The 18,764-nt window shown below is 40.5% G+C and overlaps 1 protein-coding gene across 2 annotated transcripts in view; it reads left to right on the plus strand.

The window, feature by feature from the left end:
* Window positions 1–18,764, plus strand: part of GPC6 (glypican 6) — a 1,006,549-nt gene that overhangs the window by 681,282 nt on the left and 306,503 nt on the right. The window lies entirely within an intron of this gene.

Genomic DNA, 18,764 nt, shown 5'->3' on the forward strand with positions numbered 1-18,764 from the left:
CCACTGTGTCTTTCGTATTTGTGTCACCTCAACCTAATCACGGATACACAGATATAGTAATGGAGCAGGAGGAGATTTTGTCCCGTCCCTCAACCCCCAGACACAAACGCAGCAGACCCAAACCCCGAACACTGAGTTTTGCTGTGGAAAAATGAGAGCTGCTTTATTTGCAGAGCACAAAGCAAGGGCAATGGGAAGATGTGTGACTTAAAGCCCAAACCCCCCAATGGCAGACAACTGGAGGGTTTTAATAGGTTGGGGGGATGGCTATGCACAAGCGCTGGTAGGGCAAGTTTTAATTAGAGGATTTTGGAACTCAGTCATTTATGATAAGGGTCTTCTGCGTGGGATGTGCCTGGCCATTGACCTTTTGCTTCTGAAAGGGTTCCAGTGTTCAAGTTCCGGTCACGTCTGGAACCTTTGGTTCCGTGGGCTTTGGTTCTGGGTACAGCTAGAAGACAGGGCGGGCGCGTCTGCAGTGTTCTCTGTAAAATAACTCCTGGGTTGTATTAATCTCCGTCTGCTAAGGGAGCAAAATCAGTTTTAAGCTGTTCGATGTGATTCGTGTGCTGTTTCAATATTAGTAAACAACTCCTTCCTTAAACATCTATGATGAAAATAACTCAATATTTTTTGCTGAAATATGCAAATTGTCTTCCTCATTCCATGGAAAAGAATGCGTCGGACACACAAGCATGAATCAGCCTTTCAGTCTCTAGAAGGTAGGAGGGAGAGAGGTGGGGAAGATTCAGGGCAGGTCTGTAAATCACAGCCCACATCTTAAGTTGGGGAAATCACTCAGGGGTTGCACTGCCAAAAGATATTTCCCAAATAGCTATCCAAGGATAAAAGGACACATTTTATAGGCAGGCTTCTCCCAGGAAAATACACAGGCCTTGAAAGAGTAAATGTATTTTCTCTCCTCTCTGTCAAATGGCCTTCAAATAAAAGTACTTTCAATTGCATTTACTGCAATTGCACGGTGACAAGCAGAGTGGTGCAAAATAACAGTGTCATTTGTCAGGCTGGGAGGGCCTTCGTCATTTATGCAAACCTCTGGACCAGCATGCACGTGTAAAGTCTGCTGGCATCTTAGATTTGAGTCGAATGGGAAAAAAGGACTATAACATGCGTTCAAAGACAGAAACGTAGGTCCGCTGTGCAAAGAAGATGGGCTGAGGTTACAGGTATTCAGCTTTGACAATGAAACCGGTTGGCTAGCCACTGTTGTGCTTAGAAAGTCCAGAGAAAATGGCTTTGAAGTTTTATGAAAAGATAGGAGAGTGAGTAGAATCAAAAGGAAGTCGTCAAAATCTCAGAAATCGTTTTGGAGAGAATAAATTGAAATGCTATTCTCTCTCCTTTCAGTGGGAGGGAAGAATCTGTGTGATTTTGGGTTACTTCATTTGAAAAGTGAGGGAGTTTTTTAAAAGTTAATTATTTAGGTACCCTTCTAATTCAAAAACTATATTTTTGTTAAGATTTTGGAGAGGGGTATGAATTACAAAATAATCAGAATAAACTTGATCTTCTAAAATAGGCATTTGCATTAATTTTAGCAGACACTCTACCAAATAACGCTAATAAAAATGCTCTTTCATCAAAAAATCTAAAAATCTTTGCGTATGTTAAAAACCAGTTTCAAATCATCAAGACTATTCATACTTTTGGGTTGAAAATGCCTAATTCACAACCCAGTTAAATTGTCTTTTTCCAGTCCACAATGTATTGATGCAAGAGGATGTGTGGACTTTGGTATTTAGAGCGGAACCTGATTAAGAATGAGCATATGGGCTTCTTAACTTGTAAGAGCAACAGTGACTTCTTAATTGGCTTTTTTTCTTGGTGCTGGTTGGCTCTTTGGATGTAAAACAAATCCTTAAGCTTTCTGTCAGTTGGCTTTCCTAGATGCCAATTACATGTGTGATTAAAAGTTTGGAAAAATCATTTGATTGAAACACTAGTAAGTTGACTCCACCAAGGGTTTTAATGAGAAGGAAAGCTGGTGGATAGCCCTGCATTAATATATATTCATACCCATAGTTCCCCTATTTCATTGAATTCATTAATGCTAGAGACCTCTGAGAAAGCCCTCCCAGTTTTCTTTCCTCGGGTTTTGCTACGGCAGTGAGAACTGACCAGCAACACAGACCTACGGAGCAAAATATGTTCTTGCCATTACTTCTCCCAGTGTGAAGCGTTACTTCACAGATTTATCATAGAACTTAGTCACATGTGCCAAATCCATTTTCCACACAGATACATCCGAGATGACAGTGTTACAGTGTTCATGAATGCAGCGGCAACGACCAGGGAGCAAATCAGCAATCCAACAAAAATTATACGTAATCACCCTCTCTTTGGTTGGCACCTGCAGCCCACCACTCGTGGGCTTCTAGCGTCTTTTCATCAGAACTCTCACTTCTTCTGCCGTCAACTGCATGAGCCACCTCTGCCTGCTGCACGCGTGTCCCGTTTTATGTGTTGGGTAGGTTGTTTTTTAGTATGTGCTCATCAGCAGTGTCAACAGGGGCACGCAGTCATCCGCCAGTGAAAAGAGGAGTCGAGCTGGTGGCACGTTCTCATGATCTTTACAAGTCCACGAGATAATCGGAAGCGATGTGGAACTGTTTAGAATTCAGTGGGTGTTTGGATCATAGCTAAAGAAAGGCAATTCAATGATGACATGAAATGTTTTCAGTGTTCAAGTAAAAACCCCAGTGGTATTCCATTCACTTCCAAGGTTCTGTACCTTTTTTATTTATTTATTATTTATTTTTGGAGAGAGGGAGAGGGAGAGAGGAAGAGAGAGAAACATTGATGTGCTGGAGAAACACCGATCGATCTGTTGCCTCTCACACTCCCCTGACTGGGGACCTGGCCCACAACCCAGGCATGTGCCCTGACTGGAAATCGAACTGGTGACCTTTTGGTTGCAGAACAACACCCAACCTGCCGAGCCACACCAGTCAGGGCTCTGTAAGGTCTTTTAATCCTAGAAAAAGAATCAAGAATACTAGGAATGCATTTTTTTCTTCCCTAGTTGCTTACTTTATTTTATTTTTATTATTTTTTTAAATTTATTGGGGTTGCATTGGTTAGTAATGGGGTGCATTTGTGAAGTTATTACTTTTTCCTGCAACAGTTACTAGATACAAATTTGGGGGGGGGGGGTCCCTGGCTCTGCGCAGGGCATGGAGTTAAGCTTCCTAAGCGATGCATTTCCAAAGTCTTCCTTTAGGAAGTTTAACTCCATGAGCTGCACTGAGACAGTGCTCAGAAAATTCTTATCAAGTAACTAATGTAGAAAAAAGGAATGACTCCCTGCCTCTTAGGTAAAGATCCTTAAAAAGTTGCTGACAGCTTTGAGGATGGTGCTAGACCCATTTTAGAGCAGAGGAAAAGCGTCCGTTCACCCTTGCTGGAATGCTCAGTGGCTCCACGGGAGCATGTGGGATTCCCCAGCACAAAGCACAGCCCAGCCAGCTTCCACTTGCAGTTCAATTTCTGCCCTTAAACAAGTGGGCGTGCTGTGCAGCACCTAAGCGAGGAAGGAACGGGAGAGTGTTTTCCAGCCTGTTCTTTCGGAACCTGTGCAGCAGGACAAGATTGTAATTGGAGGCACTGGCTGTCTCTGCATAGGCCCTTACCCCTGGGGTTACTGTGTTTTATACACAACTCCTTTCAGCCTCACTTTAGAATGTTGCCTGAATGCAAAGGGGTTTTCTTGAAAAATTCATGTGAATTAAAATTTCCTAGAGGGAAACAGTTTGTGGGCAAAAATTGTTGTTCCATTAATATCCTGCGGTTATTTCGAGTGTTTGGCCCTGATGCTAACCCTCCGTGTATAAGAATTGTTCCGTTTGACAAGGGGCCTCATTAAGACTGAAATTACATTTATGTAGCTACAATAAATCTTGCTTCTCGTTTAAAAATCTAGGGCGTGTGGGACAAACTCCTCCAAACATCTGGCACCTTCTATGACTTTACAGACTGTGAGAACCAAAGGGAGGAAAAAAGAAGTTGTCGGTGTGGAAAGGCGAATGTGAGACCAAAGACAGGGATTCTGTTTTGTTCTGCGATATTTTTTATTACTGGAATCTTATGGGATGCTTATGACTGCGAGATAAGACAAAACTCTCTCTGTAGTTCCATGCAAGTGAGGCCTGAAGATGTGTTTGTCCAACCTTATGGCCTAATGTCTTAGGCTATCCTAGAGACACTGATCATCTTCACATATTAATTCAACTCACTATGCTGAGTAAGCTAGACACACAGCTTTCTCGCTCTGGGAGAATTTCATGTAGTTACATTGATTATAATCAACTGTGATAAAGGGTTAGGAAATCAGAAGCCCAGAAACTCAGGAGGAGGACGTACCCGCATTTGGAGGGCCAGGGAAGCCCTACCTTGACAAGTGTAGAGTGAAGGAGCACAGAAGACTGCGCTGAACTAGTGTTGTCAAATACAGTTGGCGTCAAATAGCAGTAACATACGTAATTTTTACAGTGTAGGCCCCAAATATTTGCAAGTTATGTGACGATTTCATGATCTGTCAATGGCTCTTTGTTGCATTGTTGACACATTTTATGATCCAATCTCACCAGGCCCACTGCCACTGAGTCTGTCTGGTAAGATTTAGAGAATGTATGTGAATTTTCATCAAGGAAAGTTTGAGTTCTTTGATCTGGAAATGTCCTTCAATTGCTGTGAGGGGGTAAGCCAGTCAAGAGGCTTGTAGTTATAATTTAGGCCTTGGGCAATCATAGATTAGATAAAGTAGTGGCATGGAACTTTCTAGACTTTCTCTGTCTTTTTAAACTAGGCAATTATTATGTCTCGAGACAGCCCAATGACAAGAAACTATTACGAAACATCAAACATGAAGTTCAAGGTGGGCACTACATGTGTTCCATGGCAAGAGGCATTATAGCACTGTCCATGCACTCATTCTCCCGCGGATGGGCCTTGCTCAGGTTTAAGCATGGCAGGTAGAAGAGAGAGAGCCTCGTCCGCTGAGAACAGGGCTCTCTACCTGTGTTCTGTGAATGGAATAAATGGAAACAAGCAGACAGAGAAATGGAAGGGAATATAGTAAGAGGCTATTGTATTTTGCTTTGTGAGCCTACTCGATTAATGGCACGGTGGCTAATTCAGTCATTTAAAAAGTGCATATCCCTGTTGTTAATGGACTCTCGGAGCGCAGGGCTGGCAGCAACGAATCAGATTGTGAGCCTGTTTCTCTCGTTGTGACGGCCGCTGTCAAGCTGTGAATTAGGGCCGGCCGCAAGGAAGCTGTGTTAGGTCAGTCAAAGGACTGGTGTCCTGCAATAAGTTGCCACTTGGGTGCACAAATGACGTTCTTAGGGCCTGCGAGAGGTGTTGATCTTCTAGGTATTTAGTGTATTCACAACTTCGTGCTCGGGGCAAATGTTGCTAGATAGGCATTTATTGTTTCTAGTAAATAAACTCAGGTTCTCTCTGTATAAGGTACGGGACTGTGTGACGGTGCATTTCAGGAGGACATAAAATAAACACAAGGCATTCATTCAAGCATTTGGATGAGACACTCCTATTTCAAAGACTTTCTACATCACGGATTCTGTTATACATCTGATAAGAAATTTTTAGTTACAAAGAATTCTGCAGTATATAGGCTATAACTGGCTGATACATCCGGACATGCCATGTTTCAAAAACCTCTAGGCCCTAAGCATAGAAAATTGTTTCTTTTCAACCAAAGAAGAAGAAAAATTCAAGAATTGTACTTAGCAGCAAGCTCTCAAGCTTCATCTCCACTTTGTATAAGACAAGAGCCTTGTCAACAATACAAGCCAGAAATACAATCCTTACCCAGGAACAAAAGCTGAAACAGTTATTTTAGAATCTGAATTCACTGTTACCTACAGAACTTGCTTTTGCCCATGTACTTTCCTAAAAGCGCCGAGATTTTTTTTAAATTAAAAACACTTTATTTTCTATCCTTTGAAATCTTACCCCACCTGCCTTAACCTCCGCCTTTCTTTTGTAGTCACCGATTCAACATTTCTCATTCCCCCTGAACATTCATCATCTGCTGTGTTCTCTTGTAATGCTGGCAAAATGTGTAAGTTGTCCTAACAACCTGCTGAGAAAAAAAGAAAGAAAGAAAGAAAACAGTTGGCTAATACCCAGCAGCCTTTCATGAGTGGCATTTTTTATCAATTTCCTACATTTAGAAAACAGTTTACTAGTGGACTTTGCATGTATGAAAGTGTTTTCATGTGGTACTGTAGCGTCAATGCCTTAAGAATGGTATAGTGAAGGAGACTATTCAGCAAACACAGAAGCAGGCCTTGCTTAACCTCCAAATTCTTGCTAATGCTGGTTTTTTCACTGTCATGTTTAAGTTCAAGTGATAACACAGATATTTAGCTTGAGGCATGCCAAGGGATTTATGGGATTGCAATTTCTATTCTGAATCAAGGAGATTTTCCCATGGATCAAAGCAGGCAAAGCACATCAAACCTAAAATTACTCGGTGTAACGGGCAAGTAGTCATTCCAAGGTGTGTATCTGCGTCTCTCCTTCACCCCCCACGTCAACTCTTGTTCATCCAGTGTCCACACACTTGACGTAATGATAGTGCATCCGTTTCCTATTGACTGGCAGCTGCAAATGTGACATTATAAACTAGATTTTCCCATGGAATTTGTGTTGCCACATGACGTGACACCAACCAATAGCTTGTAATGAAGCACTCCTATTTTTGCAAGTCTGACATCCTTTAGGATACAAGATGTTCCATTTATCATAGGAAGTTCACTAAAATACCTCTTACTCCCTCCCAAGCTCTCCAATTTCTAGGAGAACTAGCTACAGAAGGATTTATTTTACCAGGAGAAAGCAGAGCATGTCAAAATGATTCAGGGTGGCTAGAGAATCGCCTTTGCATTTGGGATTTTGCATTTCACTTTAGTTTACCCTTCAGTTTCAGTGTTTTCCATAGATAAATAGTTAATTTGATAATCATATCAAAAGGTAATGGTCTTTACTAATTAACATCTGATTTTACTAATCTGTGATAGTTTTTACTGTCATGTTTAAGTTCAAGTGATAACACAGATATTTAGCTTTAGGCATGCCAAGGGAAAATATCTAATGATTCTATAGAATGGAATTAAATAGACTCCAAAAGGCCCAAAAACCCCAGGTAAAAATCAAACACTATAAACATTAGTTTAATGACATTCTTACCAATTCCAATTTGAGGAGATAAGAGGAAACTGAGGTAGAAGCAATGGCTGTGGAAACTAGACACTAAGAAATATAAAGAGACCTAAGCAAGTGGATTGTTAAAGAAAACACTAAACCACGTGAGTTTCCACAAATAGCAAACTTAAACCAGTCCCAGGACCATCCTACGTAAAAGTCCCTGTGATAATGGGATAGATAAGGGGGGTGGGGCGACCTCCTGAGGCATTTAGATCACTCTCCAAGTCCTGATGAACAGCTAAAATAAAATCTTTAGTTTCACTCCAATAATAAATCCATTCATTGTAACATTGTGACATTGTAACATTTTATTGAGATATCTTAAAAACAGTAGTGTTATGGAGGGTGCTTAGACTTCCTTCCCACAAACATAGCATTTACATGTGTATAGAATTATATGAATAATAAAATCTATCTAGAGACAGATCTTCCAACTGCTCGAATCACTCCTTTAATTCATGATTAGCTCAAGACTAGAAGTGCTGATGTTTAACATTATAAAGATCTTTTAATAGAAGTGCTTGTTTCTTTAATATTATAAGAGTCTTTTAGAATTTTACTCTCTTCATCTTATTGTCTTTGTGACCGGTATATTAAAGAACAACCCTCCAAGGAAACAGGGGTAGGAGCTAGATTAGAAGACATGGCTCTGTGAATTACTCTGATTGTTAAAGGTGTGTGTGTTTTTTAAAAATATATTTTTAAAGATTTTATTTGTTTATTTTTAAAGAGAGGAGAAAGGAGGGAGAAAGAGAGGGGAGAAACATCAATGTGTGGTTGCCTGTTGTGCGCCCCCAACTGGGGACCTGTTGGGTCCCCAGCCCAGGCATGTGCCCTGCCTGGGTTCCGAACGGTGACTTTCAGGTTCCCAGGCCGGCACTCAATCCACTGAGCCACGCCAGCCAGGGCTAAAGGCATGTTTTCATTGCTTACTCTGAAAGAGAATTTGGCATTAATGTCCTTGGGCATAATTTAAAATTTTGAGAACTTTCATGCTATATGAAAACTCTTGACTTTATAAGTCACTTACAAATATTATGTCTACAGATACTTGGTAAGATTGCCAGGAGAGAATTTAAATTAAAATAGAGCTTGAAATATTATACCTTGTCCTTCAAATAACAGTATATCAGTCCCGCATAAAGAAGACATGTCCTTGATTTTTTTTCTTTATATGGATTTAAATAATTTGCTACACTAAGAATTTCCTTTATTATAACCTGTGAAGAAGTAAATATTAGAAATAGCACTGAAAAATAGGTCATTGAATATATGACATTATCTCCAAGAAGAGATGTATCTAGATGCAGCACATTTTTAATTTTTAAGGTATGGGGATAGTCAAGAAGGAGAATAGTGATACTTAAATGTAAAAAAAAAAAACGAAGCCCTGGCTGGTGTGGCTCAGTGGATTGAGTGCCAGACTGTGAAGCAAAGGGCCGCTAGTTCAATTCCCAGTCAGGGCACGTGCCTGGGTTGTGGGCCAGGTCCCTGGTGGGGGGCACTCAAGACGCAACCACACACTGATGTTTCTCTCCCTCTCATTCTCTTTCCCTTCCCCTTTCTCTAAAAGTAAATAAATAAAATCTTTAAAAAAATAAATGTAAAAAAATCAGTATTTACCATTAAAATCTCAAGGCTCCAGAGACTACCTTATTTCATGAGAAGCCTAAGAATAATAGCAGATAAAGGAATAAGATAGTACATGGGAGAGGCTTTTGGAAGAGTGGTGCTGACCCCTTCGAATGCCAGAGCTGATGTGGTTCTCGGGCTGACCGACTGAGAAAATGAGCCCTGTCCTAACTCAGCCCAAGTCCGTCCCCCAGTAGTCTCACGCCAGTTGAAGGAGTCAGTTCTCCCTGAGGAAGCAGGTCCCCTCTTCTGTGAGGAAGTTCATCAACTTCAAGGAGAGGATTCTCAGAGGTTACAGCAGACGGCTCAGGATGGCTGTTCGGAGCCCCGGGTATTGTCATTCGTGCATGTGTCTTCTGGGTTTCCAAATGTCAGTGTTCTTGATGATTGTTAGGTTAGTTCTTTGTCTTTTCGAACGGTTCAGTGTTTCAAACTCCTCTGAGTTAACATACTCATAGAAATGTATTCCATAGTCCAAAAGCTGCTGTGTAATTCCCAACCAGATGGGGGAACTGAAATCACCGATAGTCCTGAGGGGTGTCGCCCAGGAATCATTCTGCAAACACCAACACGCAGTGCCCTTCGAGCATGCGGATCATGCACAGGAGCTGACTTTTAGGAGGTGACGCTACGAGGTGAAATACACATGTCCCCTCATTAATCAGCCTTCCAGTGTTTTTCAATGAATCACTGAGTCTGAATATAAAATATTTGAAAAGTTACTGGAGGTTCAACTTAATATGTGCCTCATACCATCCATTCCTGGCTGAAGACCCACATGTGTACTTCTCAGGGTTGAGAGAAGGGAGATGTCCACGAGAGAATGTTCAAATGTCTGGCTACTCGCAGTCGTAGCATCCAAATTCTAAACCTGGAAGCGTTGTAGGAAACTTTATTCCCCTATTTGCATGAGTCTGAGTCCAGTTTGGAGAATATCACATACATAGTGACGATAGCTAGCATTTACCAAATACTTACTTCATACCAGGCAATGCCGTAATCACTTTGCCCTTCTACTTCTCACAATAACCCTATTAAATAGTCAGTATTATGGCCCCCATTGTACAGATGGTAAAACTGACAGGAGCAAGTCCAGTGATCTCTCCAAAGTCTTATATCTGGCCTCAGAGCTAACCATTGCTCACACGAATTCCTACTAGGTGTTTAGGAAGTAACTCTTAGTCTCTGGCTTCATGGATGGATGGGTGTATTGAGGGAAACTGAAAACCTGGTATTGTCAGCCCTGTTCCCTGGAATTTCTGCAGCAAAGGAAATGTTCTGTGTCTATGCTGTGCAGTACAGTAGGCACCAGCCATGTGTGGTCATTAAGTGCTTGATATATGCCCAGTGAGGCTGATCAACGGAATTTTTGCCTTATTTAATTTTAATTATTTAAAGTTAGTCACCTGCGACTGTTGGAGACTTAAATTGTGGCTAGTTTGAAAACAGGGATAGGAAGTTAAGAGTAAGCATGATGCCATTTGAAGAAACCATATGGCAACAACAGACATACTGGCCAGTCTGTACTGGGAGGTGAGATCAGTCAGGGTTGGACTGTTGAAGCTTTGAAAGTTGGGCCAAACACTTGACTTTGTTTTGTGGGCCATGACGTGTCACAGGGCAGTATAATCCAGGGAAAGGCGGGACCTAAATAGTCATCCAGCAGACAAAAAGGATGGATTCCAAAGGATGAGACCAATGGTAGTATGACTGGAGAGGCCATCTGGGAAAGAGAAGGGAAGACAGCACTCATGATAGAGCTGGACATAATAATTTAAAAGATTTCATGTCTATATATAGGCGACTAAATGTAAGGGCAAAGAAAGAAATGCACTGACTATAATGAGACATAAGCTCACGAAACAAAGATGGTGCTGTCCGCAAATGGAGAAGACGGAGAAGCTAGTCTGGGGCGTGGCACGCATGGATTTCTTCCATCCATTTAGGGTTTGTTGGGCTTGAGAGACAGGGATACCAAAAATGAGAATGTCCAGTCGGATGTTGAAATAGTCATTCCTAGAACAGGACCCGGGATGCCAAGAACCACTGGCGGTTGCCACAGCCCAGAGAATTCTGGGGCCAACTTTGACAACCACCTCCAACAGGTGGTGCCCAGAATGCCCATTCCTGGGTACCACACAAGCAGCAGCACGCTCCTTCCCTGTGAAATTACACCATCTTGATGTCTAAATGTTAAACATTTAACAGTATGCTCATCAATAATGTATTCTCAGAATGAGCCTATGTCTATACTCCCCAACCTCTTTAATTAAGTGTAGTTAGAATGTCAACTCTAAAAATATGAGCCTGCTTAAACATAATGGTTCAACAGAGACATGCCTTGGTTGCTCCCCCTCATCCATTGTCTCATGATTCAGTAACCCCCGGATGGCCGTATTTATCAAGCACCCTGACGTTTTGTAACTGCAGTCAGTCCAGGAGGAAATGTACTTTCTATTGGCTTTGACTTTTGCAAACCTCAGTGCATGGCATCTAGGGTAACTATTCATTCCTGGCCACTGCCAAGTTCTGAATTTTAAGAGGAAGCATGAAATTCGTTAATCTTACAAAAAAAAACACATCATCCCAAGGGCATTTATTTTCTTTACTGACAAAAATGCCAGGGATCAGAAAGCAGCTCCTGACTTCCTTGCATGCCTCCTGGCTCCACTGACACCACTAGGAACCCAGTGCGTAAGGACCACTGTCATTTATTCACTGGTTTCTGAATGTGGAGTGTCCCCAAGGAGCAAGACAAGCATGAACGATGATGCAGCTTTTGCAATTCAACACTGGAAGGAGCAAGGAGGGTTTTTTGGGTGTTGGGTTTTGGGTTTTTTTGTTGTTTTTTTTTTTGGAATCTCATATTGCCAAGTTACCGATTTAAGAATGCCCCTAGAGTATAAATTATTTCTCCAAAACTCTGTAGTGACTTTCGTCAAATGCCTTTTTCTTAGCCCATTAAAAGTGAAAACCATGAAATATCATTTGAATTGTAACCCCAGAAAATGCCCCCAAACCACCTGTCCCTCTACGGAAAGCAGCCGGAACAAAGAGAGAGGCAAGGTCAAGTCGGAGAACGGTTTCTGCATGTGGCTCCCCTCCCAGGTGGAGCCCATGGGTTACCTCCAGGCTTCCAGTCACTTGGGGAGGATTGACATTTATTTTCCTCCACCCACTTGGGAGTCTTGGGTTTTGAGATCAACATTTCGCATAGTTTAATAGTAGCCATGCAACATTTTTTTTTAGAAATCTGAGAATGATCTGTGTTGAATTGTTATTACGTTCCTTTGGATTTGATTTGGAGAAGTTAGTTTCAGGATATATTTAATTTCCATGTGGAATTGGCAGATATTAAATTCTGTTTCTCCTGAGTGCCTCAGGATTTTTTTTAATCACTCTAACTCTGCCATGTCATACTCGGATTCCTATCCAGTTGGTCTGTGATTACTGGGCATCAGGTTGCTTGTGTCTCTCACAAACATGTTAAATCAGCCTTTAAAATGTAAGACAAGAAAAGTTTAATTTAAAGTTACCTCCAGGCAATTTTTAAGATGCAGAAATTAATAGTTTGGAAATGCAAAATGATAAAGTATAAGCCTTTTCCAACAAATTGATTACAAGATGAAAATCTAATTCTTTCATCGGAAACCTCTTAACCTGGCAGAAAAAGAGCCATGTAGGGGCTACCGTGGCAGTTTTGGAAAGTGCTTGTGACACTTCCTGACAACTCTGTACCCACTGACACAGGAAAAATGCAGTCCTCTGGGCTGATTTAGAGAGTGTGGACACTAACATCACATTATTGCCTTCCAGAAGGCATTTGGGGACTGATTTTAACATGTAGGCTTCAGTATTTATATATGTGTATATGTGTGTATATATACGTGCATGTATTATATGCGGAATATATGTATTATATACATATAATGGGTATATATGTATTAAGAGTGATGTATGGGATTTATAGCTCAAGGGCTAAGGTAAAGAAGCTGCTTTACACATGGTTATTCTCCAGTCTTCAGCTGCTTGAATTCAAATTATTTTAACATTTATTTTGAAATTATTTGACTTATAGAAAAGTTGGGGAAATAGTAGAATTCATATATACCCCTTACTCAACTTATTTTAATGTACACGACATACATACACAATCATAGTACAATAATCAAAACGAAGAAAATAACATGGATACAATGTTATCACCTGAACTAGAGCCCTCAGTCGCATTTCACTCGTTGAACATCACGTTTCAGGATCCAATCCAGGGTTCCACGTGCACGTGGCTGTTGTGTCTCTTCGGTCTCCTCCGATCTGTGACAGTTTCTCAACTTTCCTTACCTGTCTTGACCTTGACACTTGGAATGGGAACTCGTTAGTTATTGTACCGAATGTCTCTTGATTTGGACCTGTTGGGTGTTCTCCCATGACTAGGTTGTGCCTCTCACAAGAACACCACATAAATGATGCTGCACCCTTCTCATACATCTTATAGGGATATCCACTGGGTTTCTCTCCCATAAGGTACTATTTTTCCCTCTATTTTAGGGAAGATACTTGAAGTCTATGCTAATACCCTGATTCTCCTCCAAATTTGGCCAACTGATTCTAGTTTGCATGCATAAGCGGATCTTGTCTACAGTGGTATTAGTGTGTTATCTGCATAGTGGTGATTTTTGTATTTCCCTCTTCCCTTCTATATGTATTAATGGAATCTCCCCTCACCCCCTGAACTTGGATTGGTTTTCTCTCCCAACTGTTTATTTAATCAATAATTTATTCATATCACTATAGACTGGTGGATATTTATTTTAGTCTATGGGTATAAGTTAATATTATTTAGTTCAAGTTGTTTCAGGTTTATATATCGGGAGTGCCTTTTCAGATGTTTCCCATCGTTTGTTGATCACTTCCTCATTTTTGCCACCACAGGATATTCTAGGATAGTTTTATATATTCCGTGCCCCAGTCCTGGAATCCCCTCTTCTTCAAGGACAGAGGATGGTGTTAGACACCAAGATCTGGGCACTAGGTGTGGTCATTGCTACAGGAGTGTCATTGCTATTAAACAGTCTCTGCAAACAACACTAGGAAATTGTATATATTTATACCATTTCTAGTTCAACACCGTAGAGTTCATTCCAGCCTCCACTCTTTCCTCCTTTGTAACTTCTTTCTCCAAAAGTGAGCAATCTGGTTCTCATGATCTTCATTATGTTAATGTATTTGTTCAACCCCAGTGTATACATGTCACAGTTACTAACCCACACTTCTTTAAGAAACATATTTATTGGCTTGTGCACTATCTGTATATGTTTCTTTTTATTTTTACAGAATCCAGTCAGAATAACAGTTTTTCAAGGATACTTAGATTCTTTATTTCATTCCTGTCTTCTTTAAAGTGGTTTTATTATTAACTGGTAATGGAATTAGATTTACTTGTTACTGTTTGTATTTCATTTTAGGTTATCTTACATTCCTGATTTTAGTTATTAGTTTATTTAGGAGTAGGATGTGAAACCTTACTATAGATCTAAGTCTAAAAATTATACAAGAACATTTATAGTCTGAGATAAAACCAGAAGTTGGCAATTGAGTAGGGCTACCTACAGAAGTAACAGCTCACTTCTTCCTTATTCATACAGACTCATGATTTCCCCTCCTTTGCATCCCATTTCCACCCACCATTTGTCAGCTGATGCATCTCTCCACCTACAGCTGTTTGCTTTGTGGTTTATCCTTACTGTATACCTTTTGCCTCAATGAGCAAATCATGTCTTCCATCTTCTTCTTGTTTTCTTACCTGAAAGGTAGCATACTATACTCTATTGCACTTTTCTGCTTTGACTTAATTGTGGAAATCATTCCAGATCAGTTCATAGAGATTTTCCCCATTCTTTTTTGTGGCTGCACAGCACTCCATTGTGAGGATGTACCGTAGTGTTGTTTCCAACATTTTACTACTATAGATAATACTACAATGGTTAATGTGGTGCATATGCATTTTTTGGAGGCGTATTGTCAGAGTAGATTCCAAGAAATGGGATTCCTAGGTCAAAATGTAAGTGCATGTGTGGTTGTATTAGGTATGGCCTAATTTTCCTCCTGAAGGCTTATACCAGTTTGCATTCCCACCGGCCACAAGTGCTAGTAGCTGTTTCCGCACAGCCTCCCTGACCGAAAGTTATACTTCTTTTGCTTTTGTCAGTCTCTTAGATGATGGCATAGAACTTTTTAAAAAGATTTTATTTATTTATTTATTTATTTATTTATTTATTTATTTATTTATTTATTTTTTAGAGAGAGAAGGGAGGGGAGGGAGAGAGAGAGAGAAACATCAATGTGCTGTTGCTGGGGGCCATGGCCTGTAGCCTAGGCACGTGCTCTGACTGGGAATCAAACCTGCGATGCCTGGTTCGCAGCTCGCACTCAATCCACTGAGCTACACCAGCCAGGGAAGAACTTATTTTTATTTAATATTTTTATTTTGTCCTTTTGATATTGTTTAACTGAGTAAATTAAGAACTTTTTCACTCACCATGAGGGTCACTTGATAAAATTTTTTTTGCTAGGATATTCTTACTGAAATAACTCAGAAAAACTTCCTAAAGGATTAAATAAGAGTAAGTTTTGTGTTAATTTATGAATAGCCTCTCATTAATAGAGAAGATTTATTTTTAAGTAATATTTTTGAATGTTAGGGAAACATTTTTATTGTTTCCTAAACTCTCATAATATATCTGGACTTTATCACAAACGCTTTCCTGTAGTAGAATTCTGGGAAATAAGTTTAAGCTTATGAAGAAGACTATAATTACTACAATTATGGAAAAGTAATTTACTAACTGTATAAATTGAACAGATTTCAAATAGGGTAGATAGGTCATAAAGAGCAAACAGGATATTAAAAATAAGTATTTGGGGAGCTAGAAAATTGCTGGTTAAATGTACTTACCTAATGTAAATGTTTTGCTAACATATGTATAATTTAGTTTCCTAGAACTTAAAACCATAAAGTTTTCCTTTAATTAAAAAAATGCAATAGATGTTAAGAAGATTAAGTGTTTGCAGAAGTCATTCTTCTGCTTGTTCAGCCGGTAGATATGAGAGACCTGAAAATATTCATCTTATGACAATTGGGTTAAAATTAAGCAAAAAAAGTATAGAAATATTTCTACATTTGGAAATAGGTAGAACTCATTTGGGAAGGAATCTTTGCAGAACACTGGAGAAAGCATTTAAAAGAGGTGGAGAGCAGGGTGAAGGGGGAAAGTCACGTGTTTTGGTTCTAGAGAGACCGAAGTGTCAACTCGGCCACCTGTTAGTTTCATAGGAACCCACGGCCTCCATAATCCTCAGGTTCTTGTGGGAAAACCGAGTGGTTTTCCAAGTACACAGCCCTACCCTGAGACACAGCCTCTGCCATAGCCAAGCTCACATCTTGTCGAGCAGAACTTCCTGTCAGCTGAGGCTCAGCAGAGGATCTCCGTGGATAACAGTAATTAGAGACAGTCATTCATGACAGTGCATCCTTTTGCACTGTTCTGTTCAGTCACCAAAGTAGTCCTGAGAGACAAATGAAGTCATTGAGAAGGAAAGGGAGCCCCTCCCCGGGAGCTCGGAGCCAGGCTGCCAGTAAGCGGGCCAGCCGGGGGTCCACGCCAAGTCAGCCCGAAGCACAGCCCACATTTTCACTTGCAGGCTCCCCTCGGCCACAGCTCTACCCGCCACCCAGGCGGCTGCCAAAGAAAATAGACTTTCTGTGAACCATAGACCTAGAATAACCAATATCCAGATCCCATCCTCAGCACTAACCGCGAATGCTTTTTTTTTCCTCAATCGAAAAATAACATTTATAAAACATTGCACCCAGGCAACATTCTTTCAACTTGGATAAAATGTTGTTCTGAATTATAGTCCTGAAAACCTGGGCCATATTGCTTTGACCATTTGTAGAATTGCCTGTACAAAATTACACTCTGCAGTCTCCCCAGCTGTCCGCAGTGGAGGACTTAGAAGAACGGCCGGAGCTGAGCTGGCCGTTGAACTTATTGTGGAGATTCCCGGGGGCAGAAGCACTCCACGGTATCACAGGGGCTCCCTCTGACGGACCAGAAGCGACTCAGGACTAGCCGGTTCCCCAGCTACTAGTGGGATTGTATCGAATGGAAAATGTAATTATCGTAAGCAATCATTTTTCCTTCATTGCTTTGACCTGTCAACTGTCAAAACTGCCTACCTTTATTTCGTATAGCATGAAATTTTTATTATTACATCTTACCCCTGGAGTCGCCTCATTTTTCACTTTTCAGAATTTTTTATTGATTTTCTTTTTTCTTTTCTTTCTTTCTTTTTTTTTTTTTTTTTTTGCATTTGTGTCTATATGCCATTTACCTCCAGTTTTCAATGAGGTTAAATTTGAATAAACCTTCTTTGCATGCCCTTGGGCAAGTTGCTTAAGATTTCTGAATCTTGGTCTCATTAGTTCTAAGGTACCTGTCTTTTTATATTGTCAGGTCCAGAACCTGTTTGTGTAAAATATATAATACAACTTTGTGACAAATGGTAACTACCAGTAGGCCGCCCTTGGGAAGTGTGAGAACTGTACCTCTTAAAAATAAGTTTCAAAGTGAGAAAACGTCTTAAAACCTATAGTGGTTTACAAGATAATATGATGTCAACTGACATAATTAATCTATTTGAATAGTACTAATGATTGCAAAAGTCTAATTAGGAGCCCAAAGGAAAGAGCACACACACACAAAATCACCCATGGACAAACGGCAGACGAGGAATTAAATATCACTAAAATACTCAAATACATTGCTCTTCACAGTGCTCTTGTAATCCAAGCCAATGTGCTGAATATACTTAGCAGAAAATAAATTCGCTGTCACAGAACCATCCTTCACACGCTGTTCCTTTCTATTTGGAATCCTTTTCTTTCCCAGGAGGGGCCAAGAGAGTGAGGTAAGCTGTTTTCCCTAATCTTTTCACCTACAACAATCGAGTAGGAAAAAATTATATAAAAAAATACCAAGCATCTTAGTGACTCGTCTAACGCAAATGATATATACAACAGGAAGAATAACATAAGCTGAGAAGTCTCCATGTACATTTGCAAATAGTCCTGGACACAGTCCAATGTGGTAACTACAAACACTCGTTACAATAAAGCAGACTGTTTTGCAAGGTGTAAGTGGTCTTTGTCAAACAGGTTTAATCAGTGTTACTTGAAAAGCTCTTCAAATTATCACACCAGATGCCAGTAAAGCATAAACCCCGCACATTTATAGAACATTTTGTTTACTGGCATTTCTTCTGAATTCTCAAAAAAAGCCTAGAAATTATCCTCCCAGTTTATGTGTTTGTCCAGATCACACAGCAACTGACTCCACATCCACAGTTGGTGGATAACCTCCAAAGTTAGTTAAAGCATTTTTGAAATAAACATTTATTTCACAGATCTATTTCAAGTACAGAGGGAAATAACACTGCTGCTGAGCGAGGTGATCATTTTTTTTCCTCTGGAAAAGTTGGCAATTTTTTTTAACTCATGAACGATACTCGCAGGGAGAAGCACGTGTCTGTAGGAAGAGAAGAAAGATACAATACGAGAGCTGTGGGGAAACACGGAGACTGTTAGTGCGTGGGGAAAAAACGGGTGGGAGCCCTCGTGCCTTCAGGCACCAGGGCGCGTGAGGAGCCTGTTGCAAGGAAAACGGATAGCACTGCGTGCAAGAATAAAGGCTCACAGATATGCTTGCCGTCTCGGGAAGAGCTGTCAGGACGGAATGGTGGTGTCAAACGGCGTCACTGATTGAGAAATGGTATTGGTGTTCTCCGTAGTCCTAGAAGCACAGACATCTGAAACCAGC

Source organism: Phyllostomus hastatus, unplaced genomic scaffold, assembly GCF_019186645.2.
Source record: "Phyllostomus hastatus isolate PE091 unplaced genomic scaffold, TTU_PhHast_1.1 phas_contig_29, whole genome shotgun sequence".
Taxonomy (NCBI): domain Eukaryota; kingdom Metazoa; phylum Chordata; class Mammalia; order Chiroptera; family Phyllostomidae; genus Phyllostomus; species Phyllostomus hastatus.